Raw genomic sequence first — 15,594 nt, forward strand, 5'->3', positions numbered from 1 at the left:
GACATTACGTAAAACACATACGTTAGCCATGCTGCTGGTAAGGAAAAATTCCACACCATGATTGTTAGCCTTCTTTAAGCTTGAAATTGAATGGCATTTAACCATTCTAGGCAACACCCCTGAAGGGCATACCTAACCTCAATAATGTTGGCTTTTTAAACATATGCTTGTATGGTAGAGAAACTTTGTAAAAGAAGAATCCAGGAGAAGTTTGTGAGGATCCTACAAACCCAGGCCCACTTACTTTGCTCCAATTCTTTCTAGTCTCTTGTAGATCTAATGGGTCTGGAATAAAAACTTTGAAAAGAATTAATATTCCATGTATGCTGCTGAAATGAAGTTAAGTTTAGAAAGAAGTGATACCTCTAGACTGGGTTTATATTAATCTGTGATATAAATGAAGAAGACATACTAATAGAACTCCCTGCTTTTAACTGGGGAAATAGGGCTTTAATAATTTTGACCTCAACTAAAAATGATATGCAATAGTCTATGTTTGTGTGTGTTTGAAATACATTCTGTTCTCAGAGATTTCTACATTCTCACGTTCTAGTGATTTGGGGTGTGGGCTTAATAGCAGATGTACAGTGTATTCCTGCATAATTCTGATTCACTCTTAAAGCCCAGTTCTTGCTGTCTTGTACCAGGGGTTGCTGACTCCAGTTACCCATGGAATGCGGGACCTGGTGGGGGTAGCAATTAGGGTCTTTCAAAACTCTTTGGATCTTAGCATTTGTCTCTCCTTAAGTGCCAGTCACAGTTGGATATGGAAGGACTGTAATTTCTGCAATGAACCCAAACTTTTAGAGTAAAAAGCCAAATCTTTTTTAAATTGTAAGAAAGAAGGGAAAAAAGAGAAAAACTCAAGTCTATTACTTGCCGTAACTACATTACAGTAATTACAGAACACATGGCAATTCTTAGCAATGGAATCCCTCTAGGATTCTAGTTTGGGCTTTGTCTGGATTTGCTTTTCTCAATTGTGCTTTGAAGTAAATAAGCTTTGTTATAAATTACTTTTTTATTAGTTCCAATATTAGTTGGAGTTAACTTGAATTGTATGTAGCACAGCACTTTTGCAGTGAGATTGGTGTGAAATACTAAACACTATGGATTTTGTAGGTGTCAGGTTAAATCATCAAGGGATACCTACATTAAGTAATATATTAGGTATTGATGATCTTACTTCTTTTCTGTTCCCCTCTACAAAACACTTACCTAACCCAGCTTGTGGTTTTAGGACAGCCAAAGCTCACTGTGGTTGGTTAGTCCTAATCGCTACACAGGTTTCATATATGAGACTTGTTTGAATTTTGGTAAATTGGAGCGTGTTGGTTGGTATTACACAACAGCATTTCAAATGAGTGCAGCTCTGTGTCTGTCAGAAAGGAGAGATAAGACTAATTTGAAGGGAATTCAATATGTGAGTCCTCTTTTTAATGGTGCTTTTTGTAACCTTTAATGCTGAGGTACAGAGCTGCTCTTCAATATTTCATAAAGGAGTGGCAGACAAGAGTGGATTTTAAAGCTGTTCTTCAAACGTAATTTGTCACTGACAAATTCTGACAAATTTGTCACTGACATAATTCTGACACACCTGGAAATTATATGATATGACACATACAGAAATGTGGGTTTTTTCCATAAAACTTTAATAAAAGTATTATACAGCAATAATATTTGAGTTATTGATTGATGACTGATTATGTTATCAAGGTCTGTTTGCCTTGGTGTCTCAGGGCCTAAAGAATGTAAACTGCAAGACAACACATTTGAAAGAGAGGAGTCATGGGGTAGGGGACACAAATGAAGTCCTTCTACCTATCACTTTTTCTCTTTTTGTTTCAGGCTATGCCAACATTAACTATAGGAACGCAGACTTCGTGATTTGTTTTTCAGCATTTTCTCTGCTGGCTGTACATTTAGCTATCATCCTGTACTGGATTAGCTGAGCTCTGATCAGACCAATGATTCTCATCCCTGCCTGCACATTCATAACACCTATGGGAGACTATAAACATTGATGGTCAATCCATTTCCACCCTAGTTAAATGGAAATCTCTGGTATGGGGTCCAGGTATCTGTATTTTTAAGTTCCCTCAGATAATGCTAATAGACATCTAGGATTGAGGACCGCTATCCTGGACCCTTCCTAATTCTCTTTCTCTGTCAGATTATATGCTTCATTATATATGAAAACATTGTATACTTTATTCTGACAGCAGATCGTTCACCTCGGATGGCCTTGTTCAGGGACATGATTAAAATTTATGTTTTCTGTTCCATCATTTCACAAGGTTTCTACATAGCTGCCCTCCAGACTTCCTTTTCCTAAAACAACCAAGCTGTTGTATTTTTGGAGCTCTAAAGAGTCAACTGAGTTGAACTAAGGGAGAAAAGAAACTGACAATGTGGACCATGAGAAGAATAGGGGAGTTGCTGAGGGGGAGTGGAAATGCAAGACAGAAGGACATGAAAGGAAGACCTGTGACAGTAGAAATCAACTAGAACAGTTCACCTCAAACCTCAATAGCAGGTCCAGAGATTGCCTCCAGGCTAGAGGTAAAAAGTGGGATATGGTGTGAACTCAGCCTCTGGAAGAATGGTCTCCTAAATATGAACCCCAGTCACTGAAAACAAAACAGCACCGGAATTTCACCAGGGTCCAAACTTGCACTGACGTGCTCTCTAAAGCGTTTATTTCTGGCTCACTTGGCTTGGAGTCTTGTAGTATCCCTTCCAAAGACGACCTTCTTCAGAACTGTATTGACAACTGTGACACAGGTGATTTGGGTACATCACGAGTCTCTTCCTCTCCCTACTCCTTTGTCCTCTGTGGTCACTGTTCATCCAGAATCACATATGCAGGTCTGGAGTACCACGCCCCTTTCTCTAACCCATTTCTTGGCTCCAGGGCACGTACATTGACTGAAGATGAACCGCTCTATGCTCTCCTGGCAGTTAGCAATCTCTCAGCACTTAGCTGTGCTCCAGAGGAGGCTTGAGAGTTCTCCCTTTTTATTGACTTCCTAAGTAGAAAGGCAAAGTTCTTTGTCAGAAGTTAGAAGGTTTAAGGTCTGTATGCCGGGTGATATTTTATTTTATTTTATTTTATTTTATTCTATTTTAATTTCAAATGTATTTATAATATACCAGAATGTTGAAAAGGTAGAGAGCTTAGTTTTGTTTTTCTTTTTCTCTTTTTCTTTTTTTCTTTTTTATTATACTTTAAGTTCTAGGGTACATGTGCACAACGTGCAGGTTTGTTATATATGTATACATGTGGCATGTTGGTGTGCTGCACCCATCAACTCGTCATTTACATCAGGTATAACTCCCAATGCCATCCCTCCCCCCTCCCCACGATAGGCCCCAGTGTGTGATGTTCCCCTTCCCGTGTCCAAGTGGTCTCATTGTTCAATTCCCACCTGTGAGTGAGAACATGCGGTGCTTGGTTTTCTCTTCCTGCGATAGTTTGCTGAGAATGGTGGTTTCCAGCTGCATCCATGTCCCTACAAAGGACACGAACTCATCCTTCTTTATGGCTGCATAGTATTCCATGGTGTATATGTGCCACATTTTCTTAATCCAGTTTGTCACTGATGGACATTTGGGTTGATTCCAAGTCTTTGCTATTGTGAATAGTGCCATAATAAACATATGTGTGCGTGTGTCTTTATAGCAGCATGATTTATAACCTTTTGGGTATATACCCAGTAATGGGATGGCTGGGTCGTATGGTATTTCTAGTTCTAGATCCTTGAGGAATTGCCATACTGTTTTCCACAATGTTTGAACTAGTTTACAATCCCACCAACAGTGTAAAAGTGTTCCTATTTCTCCACATCCTCTCTAGCATCTGTTGTTTCCTGACTTTTTAATGATTGCCATTCTAACTGGTGTGAGATGATATCTCATTGTGGTTTTGATTTGCATTTCTCTGATGGTCAATGATGATGAGCATTTTTTCCTGTGTCTGTTGACTGTATGAATGTCTTCTTTTGAGAAATGTCTGTTCATATCCTTTGCCCACTTTTTGATGGGGTTGTTTTTTTCTTGTAAATTTGTTTGAGTTCTTTGTAGATTTTGGATATTAGCCCTTTGTCAGATGAGTAGATTGCAAAAATGTTCTCCCATTCTGTAGGTTTCCTGTTCACTCTGATGGTAGTTTCTTTTGCTGTGCAGAAGCTCTTGAGTTTAATTAGATCCCATTCGTCAATTTTGGCTTTTGTTGCCATTTCTTTTGGTGTTTTAGACATGAAGTCCTTGCCCATGACTATGTCCTGAATGGTATTACCTAGGTTTTCTTCTAGGGCTTTTATGACATTAGGTCTAACATTTAAGTCTCTAATCCATCTTGAATTAATTTTCGTATAAGGAGTAAGGAAAGGATCCAGTTTCAGCTTTGTGCTTATGGCTAGCCAATTTTCCCAGCACCATTTATTAAATAGGTAATCCTTTCCCCATTTCTTGTTTTTGTCAGATTTGTCAAAGATCAGATGGCTGTAGATGTGTGGTATTATTTCTGAGGGCTCTATTCTGTTTCATTGGTCTATATCTCTGTTTTGGTACCAGTACCATGCTGTTTTGGTTACTGTAGCCTTGTAGTATAGTTTGAAGTCAGGTGGCGTGATGCCTCCAGCTTTCTTCTTTTGACTTAGGATTGTCTTGGCAATGCGGGCTCTTTTTTGGTTCCATATGAACTTTAAAGCAGTTTTTTCCAATTCTGTGAAGAAAGTGAAAGTCATTGGTAGCTTAATGGGGGTGGCATTGAATCTATAAATTACCTTGGGCAGTATGGCCATTTTCACAATATTGATTCTTCCTATCCTGGAGCATGGTATATTCCTTTTGTTTGTGTCCTCTTTGATTTCCCTGAGCAGTGGTTTGTAGTTCTCCTTGAAGAGGTCCTTTACATCCCTTGTAAGTTGGATTCCTACGTATTTTGTTCTCTTTGAAGCTATCATAAATGGGAGTTCATTCATGATTTGGCTCTCTGTCTGTTACTGGTATATAGGAATGCTTGTGATTTCTACACATTGATTTTGTATCCTGAGACTTTGCTGAAGTTGCTTATCAGCTTAAGGAGATTTGGGGCTGAGACAATGGGGTTTTCTAAATATACAATCATGTCATCTGCAAACAGGGACAATCTGACTTCGTCTTTTCCTAACTGAATACCCTTTATTTCTTTCTCTTGCCTGATTGCCCTAGCCAGAACTTCCAACACTATGTTGAATAGGAGTGGTGAGAGAGGGCATCCCTGTCTTGTGCCAGTTTTCAAAGGGAATGCTTCCAGTTTTTGCCTGTTCTGTATGATATTGGCTGTAGGTTTGTCATAAATAGCTCTTATTATTTTGAGATACGTTCCATCAATACCGAATTTATTGAGCGTTTTTAGCATGAAGGGCTGTTGAATTTTGTCAAAGGCCTTTTCTGCATCTATTGAGATAATCATGTGGTTTTTGTCTTTGGTTCTGTTTATGTGCTGGATTATGTTTATTGATTTGCGTATGTTGAACCAACCTTGCATCCCAGGGATGAAGCCCACTTGATCATGGTGGATAAGCTTTTTGATGTGCTGCTGGATTCGGTTTGCCAGTATTTTATTGAGGATTTTTGCATCGATGTTCATCAGGGATATTGGTCTAAAATTCTCTTTTTTTGTTGTGTCTCTCAGGCTTTGGTATCAGGATGATGTTGGCTTCATAAAATGAGTTAGGGAGGATTCCCTCTTTTTCTATTGATTGGAATAGTTTCAGAAGGAATGGTACCAACTCCTCCTTGTACCTCTGGTAGAATTTGGCTGTGAATCCGTCTGTTCCTGGACTTTTTTTTGGTAGGGTATTAATTATCACCTCCATTTCAGAGTCTGCTATTGGTCTATTCAGAGATTCAACTTCTTCCTGGTTTAATCTTGGGAGAGTGTAAGTGTCCAGGAAATTATTCATTTCTTCTAGGTTTTCTAGTTTATTTGCGTAGAGGTGTTTATAGTATTCTCTGATGGTAGTTTGTATTTCTGTGGGGTCGGTGGTGATATCCCCTTTATCATTTTTTATTGCATCTATTTGATTCTTCTCTCTTTTCTTCTTTATTAGTCTTGCTAGCAGTCTATCAATTTTGTTGATCTTTTCAAAAAACCAGCTCTTGGATTCATTGATATTTTGGAGGTTTTTTTGTGTCTCTATCTCCTTCAGTTCTGCTCTGATCTTAGTTATTTCTTGCCTTCTGCTAGCTTTTGTATGTATTTGCTCTTGCTTCTCTAGTTCTTTTAATTGTGATGTTAGGGTGTCAATTTTAGATCTTTCCTGCTTTCTCTTGTGGGTATTTAGTGCTATAAATTTCCCTCTACACACTGCTTTAAATGTGTCCCAGAGATTCTGGTATGTTGTATCTTTGTTCTCATTGGTTTCAAAGAACATCTTTATTTGTGCCTTCACTTCGTTATGTACCCAGTAGTCATTCAGGAGCAGGTTGCTCAGTTTCCATGCAGTTGAGCAGTTTTGATTGAGTTTCTTAGTCCTGAGTTCTAGTTTGATTGCACTGTGGTCTGAGAGACAGTTTGTTATAATTGCTGTTCTTTCACATTTTCTGAGGAATGCTTTACTTCCAACTATGTGGTCAATTTTGGAATAAGTGCGATGTGGTGCTGAGAAGAATGTATATTCTGTTGATTTGGGGTGGAGAGTTCTGTAGATGTCTATTAGGTCCACTTGCTGCAGAGTTGAGTTCAATTCCTGCATATCCTTTTTAACTTTCTGTCTCGTTGATCTGTCTAATGTTGACAGTGGGGTGTTAAAGTCCCGTTATTATTGTATGGGAGTCTAAGTCTCTTTGTAAGTCTCCAAGGACGTGCTTTATGAATCTGGGTGCTACTGTATTGGGTGTGTATATATTTAGGATAGTTAGCTCTTCCTGATGTATTGATCCCTTTACCATTATGTAATGGCCTTCTTTGTCTCTTTTGATCTTTGATGGTTTAAAGTCTGTTTTATCAGAGACTAGTATTGCAACCCCTGCTTTTTTTTTTTTTTTTGTTCTCCATTTGCTTGGTAGATCTTCCTCCATCCCTTTATTTTGAGCCTATGTGTGTCTCTGCATGTGAGATGGATCTCCTGAATATAGCAAACTGATGGGTCTTGACTCTTTATCCAATTTACCAGTCTGTGTCTTTTTTTTTTTTTTTTTAATTATACTTTAAGTTCTAGGGTACATGTGCATAATGTGCAGGTTTGTTACATATGTATACTTATGCCATGTTGGTGTGCTGCACCCATCAACTCGTCAGCACCCATCAATTCATCATTTATATCATGTATAGCTCCCCAATGCAATCCCTCCCTCCTCCCCCCTCCCCATGATAGGCCCCAGTGTGTGATGTTCCCCTTCCCGAGTCCAAGTGATCTCATTGTTCAGTTCCCACCTATGAGTGAGAACATGCGGTGTTTGGTTTTCTGTTCTTGTGATAGTTTGCTAAGAATGATGGTTTCCAGCTGCATCCATGTCCCTACAAAGGACGCAAACTCATCCTTTTTTATGGCTGCATAGTATTCCATGGTGTATATGTGCCACATTTTCTTAATCCAGTCTGTCACAGATGGACATTTGGGTTGATTCCAAGTCTTTGCTATTGTGAATAGTGCCGCTATAAACATACATGTACATGTGTCTTTGTAGTAGAATAATTTATAATCCTTTGGGTATATACCCAGTAGTGGGATGGCTGGGTCATATGGTACATTTAGTTCTAGATCCTTGAGGAATTGCCATACTGTTTTCCATAATGGTTGAACTAGTTTACAATCCCACCAACAGTGTAAAAGTGTTCCTATTTATCCACATCCCATCCAACACCTGTTGTTTCCTGACTTCTTAATGATTGCCATTCTAACTGGTGTGAGATGGTATCTCATTGTGGTTTTGATTTGCATTTCTCTGATGGCGAGTGATGATGAGCATTTTTTCATGTGTCTGTTGGCTGCATGAATGTCTTCTTTTGAGAAATGTCTGTTCATATCCTTTGCCCACTTTTTGATGGGGTTGTTTGTTTTTTTCTTGTATATTTGTTTGAGTTCTTTGTAGATTCTGGATATTAGCCCTTTGTCAGATGAGTAGGTTGCAAAAATTTTCTCCCATTCTGTAGGTTGCCTGTTCACTCTGACGGTAGTTTCTTTTGCTGTGCAGAAGCTCTTTAGTTTAATTAGATCCCATTTGTCAATTTTGGCTTTTGCTGCCGTTGCTTTTGGTGTTTTAGACATGAAGTCCTTGCCCATGCCTATGTCCTGAATGGTACTACCTAGATTTTCTTCTAGGGTTTTTATGGTATTAGGTCTAACATTTAAGTCTCTAATCCATCTTGAATTAATCTTCGTATAAGGGGTAAGGAAAGGATCCAGTTTCAGCTTTCTACTTATGGCTAGCCAATTTTCCCAGCACCATTTATTGAATAGGGAATCCTTTCCCCATTTCTTGTTTCTCTCAGGTTTGTCAAAGATCAGATGGCTGTAGATGTGTGGTATTGCCTGTGTCTTTTAATTGGACCATTTAGTCCATTTACATTTAAGGTTAATATTGTTATGTGTGAACTTGATCCTGTCATTATGATATTAGCTGATTATTTTGCTTGTTAGTTGATGCTAGCATTGATGGACTTTACATTTTGGCATGTTTTTGCAATGGCTGGTACTGGTTGTTCCTTTCCACGTTTAGTGCTTCCTTCAGGATCTCTTGTAGGGCAGGCCTGGTGGTGACAAAATCTCTAAGCATTTGCTTGTCTTTAAAGGATTTTATTTCTCCTTCACTTATGAAACTTAGTTTGGCTTCATATGAAATTGTGGGTTGAAAATTCTTTTCTTTAAGAATGTTGAAATTTCTTTAAGAATTGGCCCCCACTCTCTTCTGGCTTGGAGAGTTTCTGCCGAGAGATCTGCTGTTAGTCTGATGGGCTTCCCTTTGTGGGTAACCCGACCTTTCTCTCTGCCTGCCCTTAACATTTTTTCCTTCATTTCAACTTTGGTGAATCTGACAATTATGTGTCTTGGAGTTACTCTTTTCGAGGAGTATCTTTGTGGCATTCTCTGTATTTCCTGAATTTGAATGTTGGCCTGCCCTACTAGGTTGGGGAAGTTCTCCTGGTTGATATCCTGCAGAGTGTTTTCCAACTTGGTTCCTTTGTCCGCCTCACTTTCAGGCACACCAATCAGACGTAGATTTGATCTTTTCACAGAATCCCATATTTCTTGGAGGCTTTGTTCATTTCTTTTTCCTCTTTTTTCTCTACACTTCTCTTCTCGCTTCATTTCATTCATTTGATCTTCAATCATTAATACTCTTTCTTCCAGTTGCCGGGTGATATTTTAAACACAAACTAAGGTTTCACAGACTTCTCAACCACTCCTGAACTAATTTCCATTTACTACATCTTCCACAGCCCTCTTGCTAGTGACAACTTATGATGCGAACATTAGGTAAGGATATCGAACACCTGAAAGAGTCATGGAGATTACTACAGACCTGTATACCTGGATGGGGTTGAGGGGTGGACTCTGACTTCAGACCAGCTGATATTCAAAACTATAACCTACAACCCTAACTTATTTTTTGCGGGGCGACCTCTGTTATTGATTACAATAGTTGTGGATCACAATTACAGTTAGGTGTAGGGATTGGGTAGTGGAATAGGTGTTGGACTCAACAAGATCTTGGAAAGTATTTCTGGGGGTTAGAGGATAGGCTGAGAATATTACAGATGTTTGGAAACATTTGTGCCAACTTGAAGATGGTGTTTCTTTTTCTTTCCCAATTAGCGGAGCTGTGTTCTGTTGGTCATCTGGTAGAGTGATCAATCTAGAGTTAGAATATCTAGGAATGACATAAAGGAATATGACAGTCCAGAAATCTACCAGATTAAGAGCCAGTCTGAGCTCAGAAAGGATTTTGAGCCAAGGCATGGCATTTTATTTTTAGATGGAGCTGAACATTGTAATAGTAACCAGCACTAGATGAACTAAAGTTCAGGAGAAAAAGTGGAACTATCCAAGGTGAAGTGAGATTACTAGCCATTTTATCCCCTAGGCCCATTTGTTGACTCTATACATGGAGTAAGGACTGACCTTTGCCCAGACACAGGGTATTTGATGGGGTCAAATGACATTAACTACCAAGCACTGGATCCATAAGATATGGGAAACAAATGAGGTGAGCCCTTTAGTTGCCCAGCTTACTACTCTGGGAGTATTTCTGGATTACAACTGGAAAACTTAGTTTCTAGCCTGGTGAACTGCCTGAACTGAGAACATAAGTACAGAACTCAGAGGAGTTTTGCATAGGTAGTGGAGAACAATTAGCCTAAGACTGAATGCTTCTGGTAGGCAGAACCATGGCCTTCCAAAGATGGCTACATAGTAATTCTCAGAATCTATCATTATGTTAGGTTACATGCTGAAGGGAAACTAAGATTGCAGGTGGAATCAAGTTTGCTAATCAGCTGACCTTGAGATGGAAATATTACCCTGGATTATTTAGTTAGGCCCAATCTAATAAGTGCAAGAGGGAAGTCAGAGTGATAGGACATCAAAAGAATGTGACTTGCTGTTGCTGGCTTTTGAAGGTGAAAAAAACTATAAACCCAGGAATGTGGTAGCCTTAGGAACAAGGAAATGGATTCTCAGAGCCTCCAGGAAGAAACACAATGGCTTTATTTTAGTTCAATAGTCTTACTGACCCGTTTGGACATGGAAATACAGAAGTGTAAGGTAATAAATTTGTGTTGTTTTAAGTCACTAAGTTTATTGAAATTTGTCAACAGCAGTGACAGGAAATGAATACAACACGGCTATGGTCTGATCTAATATCTTAAATGCAAGAGCCATAGGATCAAGTTGTTTCCAAGTAACTTACCTGCATCCTAGAACAAAACTCAAGAATATTTATAGGAAAACAAAAATGTTCAGCACCAAACAAGAAAAAATTTACCATATCCAACTGAGGCATTCAAAAAAATAGAAAGTATCAAACTGTTATGAGAAAAAAAAATCTATCAATTGAAATTGACTCAGAACTAATACATGAGGATAGAAATAGCAGACAGTTGAAACAATAATAAGTTTATATGTTCAAAAGCTGGAGAAAAAAGCAAACTTGTTTATATATATATATATATATATATATAAATATGTAAGTATATTTTGTCACTTGTCTGAAAGACCCAAATTGAACTTTATAGATTAAAACTACAAATCATGAGAAGAAAAATAAACTGGATAGGATGAACATTAGATTAGACATTGCAAAGAAAGATTATACTTGAAAGATGTGAGAATAGAAACTACACAAAACTGAAAAAAGGCTTAAAAATGAACAACACGTCGGTGAATTGCAGAAAAACTTCAGGTGACATAATATTTGGTACTATATGTGTCCCCTCCAAAATTCATGGTGAAACTTAGTCTCCATTGTGGTGGTATTAATTGGGACCTTTTGGGAAGAGATTAGGTCTTGAGGGGTCCTCTGATGTGAATGGGATTACAGCATTCATAAAAGAGCCTTCACACAGAGTTTTGGCCCTTTTTGCCCTCTGCCTTCTACCATGTGAGAACACAGCAAGAAGCCACCATCTTGAAAGTGAAGAGCCACTCTCACCAGACGCCAGGGCCAGTGCCTTGATCTAGGGCTTCCCAGCCTCCAGAACTGCACAAAACAAATTTCTATTATTTCAAAATTGCATAGTCTGTGGTATTTTGTTATAGAAGCATAAATGGACCAAGACAATTGGAATACCTAAAAGAGGTAGGAGAGGAATAGAACACATATTAGTAGAAATAGCAACCCAAATTTCCCCAAATTTGACGGAACCTATAAAGCCACAGATCTAAGTAGCTCAATTAACCCCAAGCACAAGAAATAAAAAAATAAAACAACTAAATGAAGGCAAATCATAATAAAATCTCTCAAAACCTGTTAGAAAATTGTAAAAGCAGCCAGAGGAGAAACAGCTGCTAGTTATGTACAAAGGGAGAAAGATAAGGGTGATAGCAGATTTATCATCAAAACAATTATAAGCTAGAACACAGTGGAGCAACATCTTTTAAGTACTGAAAGAAACAAACAAAACCCTGCAACCTAGAATTATTTACCCAATGAAAATATGTTTCAAAAAATGAAGGTGAAATAAGAACTTACGTTAAAAATCTGAGGCCAGCCATGATGGCTCATGCCTGTAATCCCAGCACTTTGGGATGTTGAGGGAGGGAGATTGCTTGAGCCCAGGACTTTGAGACCAGTCTGGGCAATATAGCAAGACCCCATCTCTAAAAAAAAATTAGCCAGTTGTGGTGGTACACACCTGTGTTCCTAGCTACTCAGGAGGCTGGGGCAAGGGGATTGCTGTTGCTTAAGCTCGGGAGCTGGAGGTTGCAGTGAGCTATGATGCAGTGCACTGCAGCCTGGGTGACAGTGGGAATTTGTTTCTAACAAAAAAAAAAAAGACTGGCAGAGTGACTTTCATTTCTGGGAAGATGGAATAGGCATGCTTTTCCCTATTCCTCCCAGTAAGTAGAACTAAAACCCTGGAGATTTTCTATACAATTAACATAAGGAGACTCTGAAAGATGAAGAGAAAAGGGCATACTAACTAGAAGCTTCAGGATCCGAAAAATGACACAGTGAGTTGTCGGCTCTCTTTAGCCCATATGGACCAGGAAAGGGGCAGCCTAACAAGGGTCCACCTTCATTCTTTTGCATGTAGATATCCAGCTTCCCCAGAAACATTTGTTGAAAAGACTGTATTTTCCCCCATTGAATGATCTTGGCACCCTTGTCAGAAATCATTTGACCAAATATACAGGAGTTATTTCTGGGCTTTTTATTCTATTCCATTGGTCTATATGTCTTTGTGTTAGTATCCCACTGTTTTGATTACTTGAGCCTTGTATTAAATTTTGAAGTCAGGAAATGTGAGTCCTCCAACTTTGTTCTTTTTAAAAATTTTTTGTAGAGACAAATTTTTGCTATGTTGCTCAGGCTGGTCTTGAACTCTTGACCTCAAGCAATCCTCCTGCCTCAGCCTCCCAAAGTGCTGGGATTACAGACATGAGCCACCACACCCAGCTTGTTCTTTTTCAATATCGTTTTGTCTATTCAGGGCCCCTTAAGATTCCATATGAATGTAGGATGGATTTTTCTGTTTTTGCAAAAAAAAAAGTTGGAATTTTGATAGAGGTTGCATTGAATCTATATATCACTTTGGGTAGTATTGACATCTTAGCAATATTAAGTCTTCCAATCCATGAATATGGGAACTCATATTTCATGAGTTTTATTTTTTATATTTTTTTCTGCAATGTTTTGCAGTTTTCTTTAATATTTTTCTGCAATGTTTTGCAGTTTTCATTGTACAAGTCTTTCACTTCCTTGGCTAATTCCTATGTATATTTTTTGATGCTATTGTAAATAAAACTATTTTCTTAATTTCCTCCTTTGATTGATAATTGTTAGGATATAGTAACACAAATTATTTTTGGGTGCTATTTTGTGTCCTGCTACTTTGCTAAAGTCATTTATTAGTTCTAATAGATTTTTTGTGAAATCTTTAGTGTTTTTCTACATTTAAGATTATGTCACCTATGAACAGAAGTGATTTTACTTCTTTCTTTCCAATTTGAATTCCATTTAGCTCCCTGTATTCTTATCCCAGTAATCCTCTGGGAGATTCTCTACACTCTCTAAGGTTGTGGCAAAGACTCTTCCTTAGAGAAGACCCTGCCTTACACCATCCTTTCTTCGCTGAGACATCCTTCTGTGGATGAGAATGGGATGAGAATGTGATGAGCATGGGATTGCCCTTGAGAATTCTCACCACCTTCTGATTAGGAAAAAATGTCTTATCCTATGTGCCCTGTCCCTACCTTGCTATAATATTCAGAGGTTTGAACAATTCCCACATTCTGATAAAAGTATATTTTTGAGTGCTTATTTTCTACAGGTTTGAGGTCTTAAAGGAGATCTTATTCACTGACCTCTGTAACTCCAGTGCTTAGCATGGTGTCTGGAAAATTAATTACTCAATAAATATTCATGAGATAACATGTAAAACCCTTTGTAAACTGAACGTGCAGAAGAATATAATTATTACTATTTCTCTAGATGAAATAGTCCTTTTTCCTTAACCTCTCCAGGTCCTAAAAAGAACTGTTAAAGGTAAGTCTCTAACACTTCTTCAAGCATTTTTTATTCCTGCTAATCCAACAGTTGTTTCTTGGGCTCTGGGGTGTGGGGCAGAGGCTTCTGGCCACATTTTTCTCCTCTTTGCATTGTGCTCCCTGGCAGTAACGCGTCCCTATTTCAAGTTACAAGGTCCCATTCTTTTCCAATCAATGCCCTCGCTTTCACGGTAGACACCTGGCGAGGCTGTGCACTCATCTTTCATTGCAGGTCAGTCAATCGCATTGTGCGAGTTTGTGTCTGTTTTTCCACAATTTCAGCTTTTTGTCTACAGGATATAAGACTCTCACTCAGGGCAATGTTAGCAGATTTGAGGTGCAGTGTCTGTTTCTGAGGCTGGGAGACACAATCCCTGAGTTCATCATTTTCTTTCATCACTTTGTCCACTGAACTTAGGAGCAACTAACCAGCTTCATTATTTTCCTTAGTTCTTCACATATGGTCAAAGATATTATGTATAGAGTTACTAAACTCCTTGCCTCTCCTGAGCAGTGAATCAGGAGTGTCAAATGCATCTATTTTGCATAACTCTCTAAACTGTTTCCACTGAGGACTATCAGTGTTTTCCATACTATTAAAGTAGAGTCCTTAGCATTTTTGAGTCTAATAATATTAAGCAGCCAACTCCAGAAACCCCAAAACCAATGAAAAACTCTATCTTTAATATTCTCTTCCTCTAGAACCACCCCTGGTCGCAAAATCTGTATTAGTCAGGGTTCTCTTAGAGGAAGAGAACTAATAGGATATATGTATATTATATATATATATGTGTGTGTGTGTGTGTACAGGAGTTTATTATATATATAAAGGAGTTTATTAAGTATTAACTTACACAATCACAAGGTCCCACAATAGGCTGTCTGCAAGCTGAGGAGCAAGGAGAGCCAGTCCAAGTCCCAAAAGTGAAGAACTTGGAGTTCAATGTTCAAGGACAGGAAGCATCCAGCATGGGAGAAAGATGGAGGCTAGGCCCATCTCTCTCCTTTTCATGTTTTTCTGCCTGCTTTATGTTCACTGGAAGCTAATTAGAAGCCCACCAGATTAAGGGTAGGTCTGCCTTTCCCAGCCCACTGACTCAAATGTTAATCTCTTTTGGCAACACCCACACAGACACACCCAGAATCAAGACTTCTAATCCTTCAGTCCAATCAAGTTGACACTCAGTATTAACCATCACAGATGGGATCAGTTGTAATGTAGGAAGTGAAAAGTTATTTCATTGAACAGCCCCTAATAACTTCTGGAGAAAACATATTTGCCACTTGACCCTAATGATGGCTTTGAATACCAAAAAACAAAGAGAACCACTGACTTCCATTTTCTTTCAGAGACACGAGTCTTTTAATGCACTTAAAGTTGGAAAAACGGCTCTGC

The sequence above is a fragment of the Rhinopithecus roxellana genome, chromosome 8 (assembly GCF_007565055.1).
Source record: "Rhinopithecus roxellana isolate Shanxi Qingling chromosome 8, ASM756505v1, whole genome shotgun sequence".
Lineage (NCBI taxonomy): Eukaryota > Metazoa > Chordata > Mammalia > Primates > Cercopithecidae > Rhinopithecus > Rhinopithecus roxellana.